This window comes from Meleagris gallopavo, chromosome 13 (assembly GCF_000146605.3).
Source record: "Meleagris gallopavo isolate NT-WF06-2002-E0010 breed Aviagen turkey brand Nicholas breeding stock chromosome 13, Turkey_5.1, whole genome shotgun sequence".
In the NCBI taxonomy this organism is placed as follows: Eukaryota; Metazoa; Chordata; class Aves; order Galliformes; family Phasianidae; genus Meleagris; species Meleagris gallopavo.
The window spans coordinates 13,795,262-13,803,582 of NC_015023.2; the positions used below are offsets into that span (position 1 = coordinate 13,795,262).

General features: G+C 39.3%; 1 long non-coding RNA gene across 1 annotated transcript; it reads left to right on the forward strand.

Annotated features, from left to right (window-relative positions):
• The first annotated feature begins 251 nt into the window (after nt 1-251).
• LOC109369725 lies at nt 252-8,285 on the forward strand. Its single transcript, XR_002119149.2, has 3 exons — nt 252-299; nt 6,559-6,612; nt 7,179-8,285. It is a non-coding gene; the product is annotated as an uncharacterized LOC109369725 (long non-coding RNA).
• The last annotated feature ends 36 nt before the right edge of the window (nt 8,286-8,321 follow it).

Here is an 8,321-nt window from a genome sequence, read left to right on the forward strand (position 1 = left end):
AAAAAGCCTGTAGCAGTGGATGGATTTGTGGAGAATCCACTTCAGGTTTTGGGATGAGGCCAGATTATATTGTGGAATAGAGGTAATATAGTGGAAATGCTGTCATGGCCTGAAACAGTAATTGAGCACCTGGTGGAAAGGCAGAGCCAACCCAGGGGAGCTCAGGTGCATGCAATGTACCTTAGTGACTGGAAGGGGTGGAGCCAGGATCCACCCCTTCTCAGACCTCATTTAAGGGTTGGCGGTAGAGGTGAAGGTTTCTTTTTTGGAGATCTCTGCCTACCTGAAGCTTTCTGAAGGTAAGCAGCTCTTTTCCTTCATTTCTGTAATTGTGGGTGCTGCGTTTGGGCTTGTTCTCATTTGCAGTAGCTATAGACTTTGCTACCCTGCTATTATCATCCCATCATAGCATTGTAGGTAATAAAGAGAACAGCTTTGGCTTTTTCTATTCTTTCCTATATAAATTTGTTTCTCTAATACTATTATTTTTACTACAGCATTTTTGCTGATGTGTTGTAGTTAAATAACATCCACTAGATTCTGGCACAGCAGGGATCCTCGGAGATTTAATGAAACCCTTATTCATTCAAAGGAAAGATTTGCTGCCTTTCTTCAGTATTTTTCTTTTTAAATCCAGTTTCTTCATTTTCCAGTAGATGTCCTACTGAAACTCTATTATTCTACTAGTGCTGCATTAAAATAGTTTCTTAGCAAACTAACCCTATCTGCAAGTGTGCGCATGTAGATGTTCAGTAATGTCCAAGACTGGAATCTTAGTCCGTGAGTACACCTCTAGTATGAGTTAATAAAATGTTAATAGCCCCTTACACGAGTAGTGTGTACCATATACCAGAACCTCAACGCGAATCACTGATAACTCCAGATATAAGAAGATAGCATGCAAAAATAGCCTCTTCACCTTTCTAAAAGCAATCTCACAAGTAATCCTATGCATGTGACCAAACCATTAAGGGGAAAAAAGAAAAAGGCATATGCTTATAAGAATAATAAAATATAATAAATTCATATGAAATAGTATGGTAGTGAAAATACTCCTTTTATAAAGGGCCTGGCAGTCAAAGCTTTTTTTTCCAGGATTGTAGGTGGCCCTTTCTTTTAAGAAAGGTTGAGAAGTACTCCAAAAACATCAAAAGAGTTTTCATAATTAGGAGCAATTTATTGGTTGGCTGATCCATGTAATAGCTGTTTATTATCATACATTAATCACGCTGCAACCTTTAACAAATTATTTATAAGTGTTAATTAATAAAAAACATCTTTTTGTTAGTGTGCTGTCAGTATTATTAATCTGTTCTTAATATCATGAAAGACATATAGTCCCAATAGTCTCATTCTGTTTTTTTGGCAAGTAGCAGTAAGTAGGAGTGAATAGGCAAGGTTAAATATGAAACATTGATTAGAAGGAAATGATTACCATATGAATTGGGTAATTCTACTGAAATATTAAGGGAAGGTGATAAGAATAGAATGTTCTGGAGATTCTGCCAGTTTTCTTTCCCGTGCATTGCATTAGTAGCACTGCAGTGTTAATCCATTCAGTCATTGAAAGAAAAGAAGGAAAAAAAAAAGCCATTGGTGAATAGGCAGGGAAATGTCAAGCTTTACGCAAGATGCAGATGTTCTTCATTATGCAGCGTACAAAGACTCTGAGAAAGGAGCTCATTAGTAGTGCTGGGTGAAAAATGCATTGTCTGGTTTTGTGGTCAAACCAAAAAACCAGGAGGGGAAAAATGATTAAACTCAGCTGAAAGTTTTGACTGTTGGCATTCTTTTCTTTTCCTTGGAGGGAAGAAAGAAATTGGGTGTAGGGAAGGGAGGAAGAGGAAAAAAGTGAAAAATGAAAAGCTGATCTGCCTTGTAGCAACTGTACCAGCCACCCTCTTATAACAGCTGATAAGAACATATATTCTTCCGAGTCAGAATGAATATAGTATGTCTATGGAATCAAATGACTGTAGTAGCGTGTTCCAAGACAGCTAGACATGATTTCTCTTTTCAAAAATCTATGTAGTCACTCAGCATGGAACTTTATCTGAACTAACAAGCTCTGCTGGGAACAACTGTGTGTCTCACATGCTAAAGATGCGTGATTCTTTGGACTGAATCATGAGAAAATGGGAGCACACTAACTGCCATCATCTGTGATTGGTTTAAATCTTTCTTAGCTGCAATGTCAGTCAGGCACCATAAAAGTCACCTTTTTATGCCATTTTTCTTTTGTAGTACAGCTTTCTGCATGGACAGTAAGATTCGCTTGAGAAATACTGGAGGGCAAGAACCTCTGCTTATTTTTTGCTTCTCCCCATCTTCTGGCTCAACAGCATACTGCATAGATATCTGCTTTATTGTCAGGAACTAGGAAACTCTTCACACTCTTCTGAAACATCAAGATACAATTAAATTCTACTGAGGAGAAAGAGAACCTCTCTCCCAGATAAATCACACTTGTTATTAGAAGCTAATAGCATGAAAAACATTCAGGAATACGATTGATAGCTATGAGGACTGAGATCTGCTTTTTAGTGCTGTTAGCTGTTATGTTTGAGTACTCTGAACACTTGTTGAATGTTTGTTGCAGATCCCCACTAGAGCCTTGTGTATGGCCTAGGGATGCAGAAGTGTGAAGATTTTTATTAGTTTATTTTGAGGATTTAATTTTACCACCAATGATAGAGTAAATGCAGAGAGTTTTGAGTTTGATCAGAGATTTAAAATGTTGGATTCTCTTCAACTGCAGAATAGAGATTCCAGCAGAGATGTTTTGTGCCAAGAAAAGCAATTTAAACATGAGTAATGAGGGTACATTGTTAAGCATTACTCTTTAAAGATCTATTTTTCATTTTTAAAGGCTGCACAAGCACAGACTATTTTTAGAAGCAGCCTCCCTGTTGGTCTGTCTTCAAAACCACAGAACATATATTCTCATTCAGAAAGAAGAGGTAAATACCTTAATTCAAACATCTTGTACAATAAAAGCCAGGCTTTCAAGGGAAGTCATGACCGGTGTTTTAAGAGTACATTCAGATTCAAGACCCAAGTTTCAGTAGTATTCATCACTCAATAACTTATGCCCTTTTGAAAATCCATCCACTTGGTGCTGATGTGAGAATTCAGCCATTTGAATTTTTTTCTCTGATACAAACATATCATTCTGTGGAATGCACTGTTTTCCAGGTCATTATGTAAGATTTGATATTAAATTCTATGTATCCATTAACTTACACTTCCCTGAATGCTTTTGTTCTCATTATGTCGTAGTAATACTAAGTTAGTAGATTAAGTGACTGTGACTGGGGTTTGGTTTTTTTTTTGTTACTAAATTACAGAATCAGTAGAAGTCAGGAATGCAAATGAATATACTGCTGAATTCAAATTGATTTTCAGGCAGAATGAAAGTTGGCTGAAGGATCATAAAAAGAAGATAATAGTCCACCAAGGAGAAGTACCCAGTGAAATGCCTCAGGGACATGCATTAGGCCTCATGCTATTTATTTTATTTAGATGACGAGGCTGGCTCTCTGGGACACATTTTCAGCTGTGTGACACTGTAGACCATCTAACTTCAAACGAAGAAACATAGCTAATGATCAACACAGTTGTTTTAAGACAAAGTGTTTGTCATGGGTCTGTGCTGCTGTATTTCTCTTTACCCCTTCTTAACTTTAGTAAGCCTTATATGGGGGCTCGTTTCTATTGTGTCTATCCCTACTGGCCAGCCCATCACAGGCCACACAAGTCCTAAGAATTGCTTTGCCACGATTTTGTTGTTATAGGTGGCCTTACAAGAGGATTTGCACAATACGTTTTTTTTTTTTGGAGGTTATGTGCCATATAGGTGAAATTCATCTGAATTTAGGTAGTTGGCCCCTTTCTCCTGCCTCTTTGGTTGTTCTTCTAAAAGGCACAGTATAACTCATGCCAAATGTCAGGATAACCTGAAAAGGTTGATAAAGCATCTTTAGAGCCAAGTTCTATTAGCATGACAATGATTGCATGCAGCATTTCTTGAGGAAGAATTCCCACAGTCTCACTAAGAAAACAACATGTATGAACACAAACCAGGTGTGATGTGCTATGCTGGGATGACTGTTGGAGATTCGGGGAGAGAAGGAAACAAAAGCAGGTTGTATAAACAGAAAAACAATGCATAATCATTTAAAGGTAACTGAGGGGAAATGTAGGAAGACTTGTGATAAACTGCACACAAATATCTCATAAGTAAAATGTCACTGTCTATTATCGATAGTTTAAGCAAGATCAGAATCGGCTCAAGATTTCTCAGAGTGAATTTACTGCAATCCATGCTGCACTGACATTTCTGGCATCTTATTGCTGAAATAATGCAGCAGTCAGCCTAAGAAAAAAAGAACCATGTTCACTATAATAATTTTGTAAAACTTATCAGAAAGTGTTTTTCTGTTGTAGGACTTCTGCTTTTTCCCCAGCAGTGTCCTATAAGGAATAGGATGTTTTCTTTAGCAGAACATCTTTCCCTCTTCATCTTCTCAATCCTGTATTTAAACAACACATTTCTCTCTGTACTGCTGTAAACTGACGGCATATCTTCAGTGCTCTGTACTTACAGTATGTTGCTTTCATAAATAAGTCAACTCTGGTCATTAATCTGCAAGAACAAGGGAAGGAGCATGTGGCTACTTAGTTACCCTGAGCAGCTGTGTTGAAGGAATTTTGAGAGAACAATTATTAGGAGTGAAGCATTTTTCAAGTAAAATGCTAAAGTTCAATCTAAACGACATCTGTCTGAAGTGCATGCACTGTCCATAAGCTGCATCCACTGCTATGAGTGTGAGGAAGCTCATTAAAAATCAGATAATCACAAATGATAGCTCACTTGTTTCAGGAAGCATAGTGGTAATTAATACTTATGAACAGTTACAATTATTGTTCTATCTTCTTCCCATTGTGCTCCATCACTTTGATTTTTTTCTGAGTAGTTACATACCAATCATTTGAATGTTTTCACATCTCTCACAATGGAAACTCCATCTCTTAATGTCTGTGGTCAAATATAACATGCATCTTCATTTTAAAATATACTGGTAATTCCCTGTCTCCCACTTCCAGTAATGCTGTATATGCATACTTCAGCTTTCTTGTTACTGCTTCAGGTAGGAGCTGGGCTAATGAAAACTGACCCAGATGTTCTCCTATATCCTCCAGTTCTGATGGTGCCCATGTTTAACTTCAGATGTGAGTAGTATCCCTGAATTCAAGGAACGAGGCTGTAAAACCAAGAGTGAATGAAAATGTTTGTTGCACTACAATATAAGAATTTTATAGATACAGAAACACTTATGACAAAGATTCCAACTCTGCAATTTCTACATTGGTGTTGTTGATAGCTTCCCTATGCATAGGTTGTTTTTTAGAAGACTGTCAAAAAGAAGCCCTATTTGAATCCCATTAACTATGAAATTATACTGAAAATAATGTTTTTAGATGTAAGAAAGGAGGATAAAATTATTAAGAATTAACTTGAGTAAAAACAAGGATTTCAAAAGTTTAAACAGTTCTCAAAACTTGAAGGAAAATAAAGAGTAACTTCTATATTTTATGTAGAGCTGAGTTTACCTCCACCCAAGGAACAAATACTTATTCCTTCACTTGAAGGATGTGGTGCATCCATACTGTGCAGAAACTCAAATGTTCATTTATCATGTCCTAATGGACCATGCAGAACACAGCCTTAGTCTAATGCTGAGGTTAGAAAGGCATGAGTCATGGAGACAGAATTTTCACCTGAAAAGAAACAGCTGCAGCCTATGCAAACATGTTTTAGCAGCTGCTGAAAAACTATGATCTGAGAGCTGTTCAGAAGTCCATGATATTCCTAAATCACGGCTGCTAAAAAACAGACACATCCTCAATCAAAAGGGAGAAACAACATTTTGTTGAGTAATCTGGATGCTTTTGCAATATCGTGATCACTTTTCTCTTGTCCAGCTAACTCTCAGTGCTCTAATCATTGTAGGATCTGTCACTACTCAGGTCTTTGACAATTGCCATGATTCAGCAAAGCATATGAGTCTGTAACTAACTTTAAAAGTAAAGTTTTTACTGTCTTAGGCTTGTTAATGTAATTACAGGACCAAATTTACGCCAAAGTTTACCATGGAGAAACAAAATAAATACATTTGATTTTGATGGTTTAAAGTACAGCTAACATAAAATGAGATTAAGATTCTAATTGACACTTATGCTATTGTGAAATCAACAACCATTTCTAAATGCCTTCCTGTTTTATCCACATTCTGGCAGGCTGTGGAATCAATCTTGGTCTGCAAGGCTTAGAAGAATTAATATCTGGTATTTCTGTAGTTGATCTGAATGGTATCTCTGAGGCACTGTTTACAATAATACGACTCTTAAAGCAAGTAAGAGGATCTTAAGTAGAGTGGATTATTTTCCCCTTGTCAGAATTTGAGATTAAAATACATGGTTGTACTTTAACATTTTTTTGAAACAATTAAGTAAATGAGTCACCAAATTATAAAAAGTTTTGGTTTTTTTTCCCAGTGAAGAACTCCTGAGAAGTGGGAAGCAGTTAAAACTAGGGGAGAAGAGTAAGCTGTGAGTATTACAACTGTTTTGTCTGTCAGTTCTGAAACTTCAAAGAGGAACCTATGAGGTTTCTCAAATGCTTCTGTGGAAACAAACAATATAAGCCCATGACTACTATGGTATCATGTTATTCATGTAGTGCATACATTCAAGACAGCTTATAAAAATCCAGGCTGCTTTACCAAACCAAGAATTAGGTTTTTCACACACAGCATAAATATTGTTACAGGAAAGGCATTGGTGCACCTTAATTCATTATATGCATACTGAATAACATCTAAGACTTGATTTTTTTCTTTCTAATCAAGAGTACGTAGTATCCCCTCATCACTGAAATACTGCAGTGATGTTGTTTACATTTGGGATGTAATGCATACTTTTTGCAACACAGTTGGGACGTCTGCAGACCAATGATTTCAACATTCCCATGGAGCACAGTTCCAGTAGTGCTGGATACTACACCACACTAAGAGGCTGCAACAGGAAGAAACCCAACAATAGCTTTATGTACTATACTAATTAATACTCTTTTTGTGTTTTAAATATTGATTTTTATCTGTTTTCTTGTGCCCTAGCACATCCCTCCACTCAGTCACCTAAGAAATATTTTGGAAGCTTCCTGGACCAGAAGTGAACATGTCACTGAAGTTGCCCTTTCCAACTTTCCTTTTTTTAACCCTAGAGAGTATGGTTACAGCCCGTTTTAATACCCCCCGTTATGCCTGCATGGGAGCTCTCCCTTGATTGCGTGCGTGTTTTTTATCCCTAGCGGAAGGGGATGATTTACTAGGTGTAATTTCTCAGAGGAACTCTCAATGCAATGGGAGCAGCAGGGCAGAAATAAGTTCAAAGTACCTCTGTAGACAGATAAGGGTGCTGTCAGTAGGTAGGGAGGGAGCCAGATAGGTCAGTGCCCCGAGTAGTGCGTTAAAACGTTACCTTTGGGAGTCAGAGCCCTGCTGCACGTTGCTGCGGCTGCGCTGCCACCTGGCGCTGCTTCCTGAGATTACAGCCTCTCTTCGGCAGCGAGTTTGTGTGAAACAAGCGCCAAAGGACAGTGGGAAGACGCTGTTGCAGAAGCTTCGACTTGGTTGGGTTATTACATAAATAGATGCGAATATGACAGCGCGTGTGTGTAGGGTCAGGAGCAGTTCAGGGGGCGTGCTGAGTAACGGGAACGGACAAGGGCTGTTGGTCAGTTGTCACAGCCACAAGCAGAGTGCTTCGCATTAGATGTGAAATGGAAATAAATAGTTAAATCCAGCTCTCCAGCGCGCAGTGCTCCGATCCTCGCAGCTGAGCCTCTGCTAACAGCACAGAGCTTAAAGAATTGTTCGTTTTTCGTTGCTTTCTGGAGCTTTGTTGGGTTTGTACCTCCCTCAAACGCTTCAGTCCCCCAACACCTGAGATTTTCTTTTTTTTTGTGCCGTCCTTAAAGATGTCAGCTCGGTCCCGTAAGGGAAAGCAGCTCAGTGACACACCTGAGGAACGCTCCCGCCGCTCCGGACTACGTTTCCCATGGTGCTCTGGGGCCGCCCCGCCGCGCCATTGGCCGAGACGGCCGGAAGGGGCGGTGCGGGGACGGCCGCGGTCCGGCGGGCGGCAGCCGTGCGGGTCTGTGCGGAGCGACCGTCCCGATGGCAGCGCTGAAGTACGCGGGGCTGGAGGACACGGATAGCGAGGAGGAGCTGCCGCCGGGCTGGGAGGGGCGCACCACC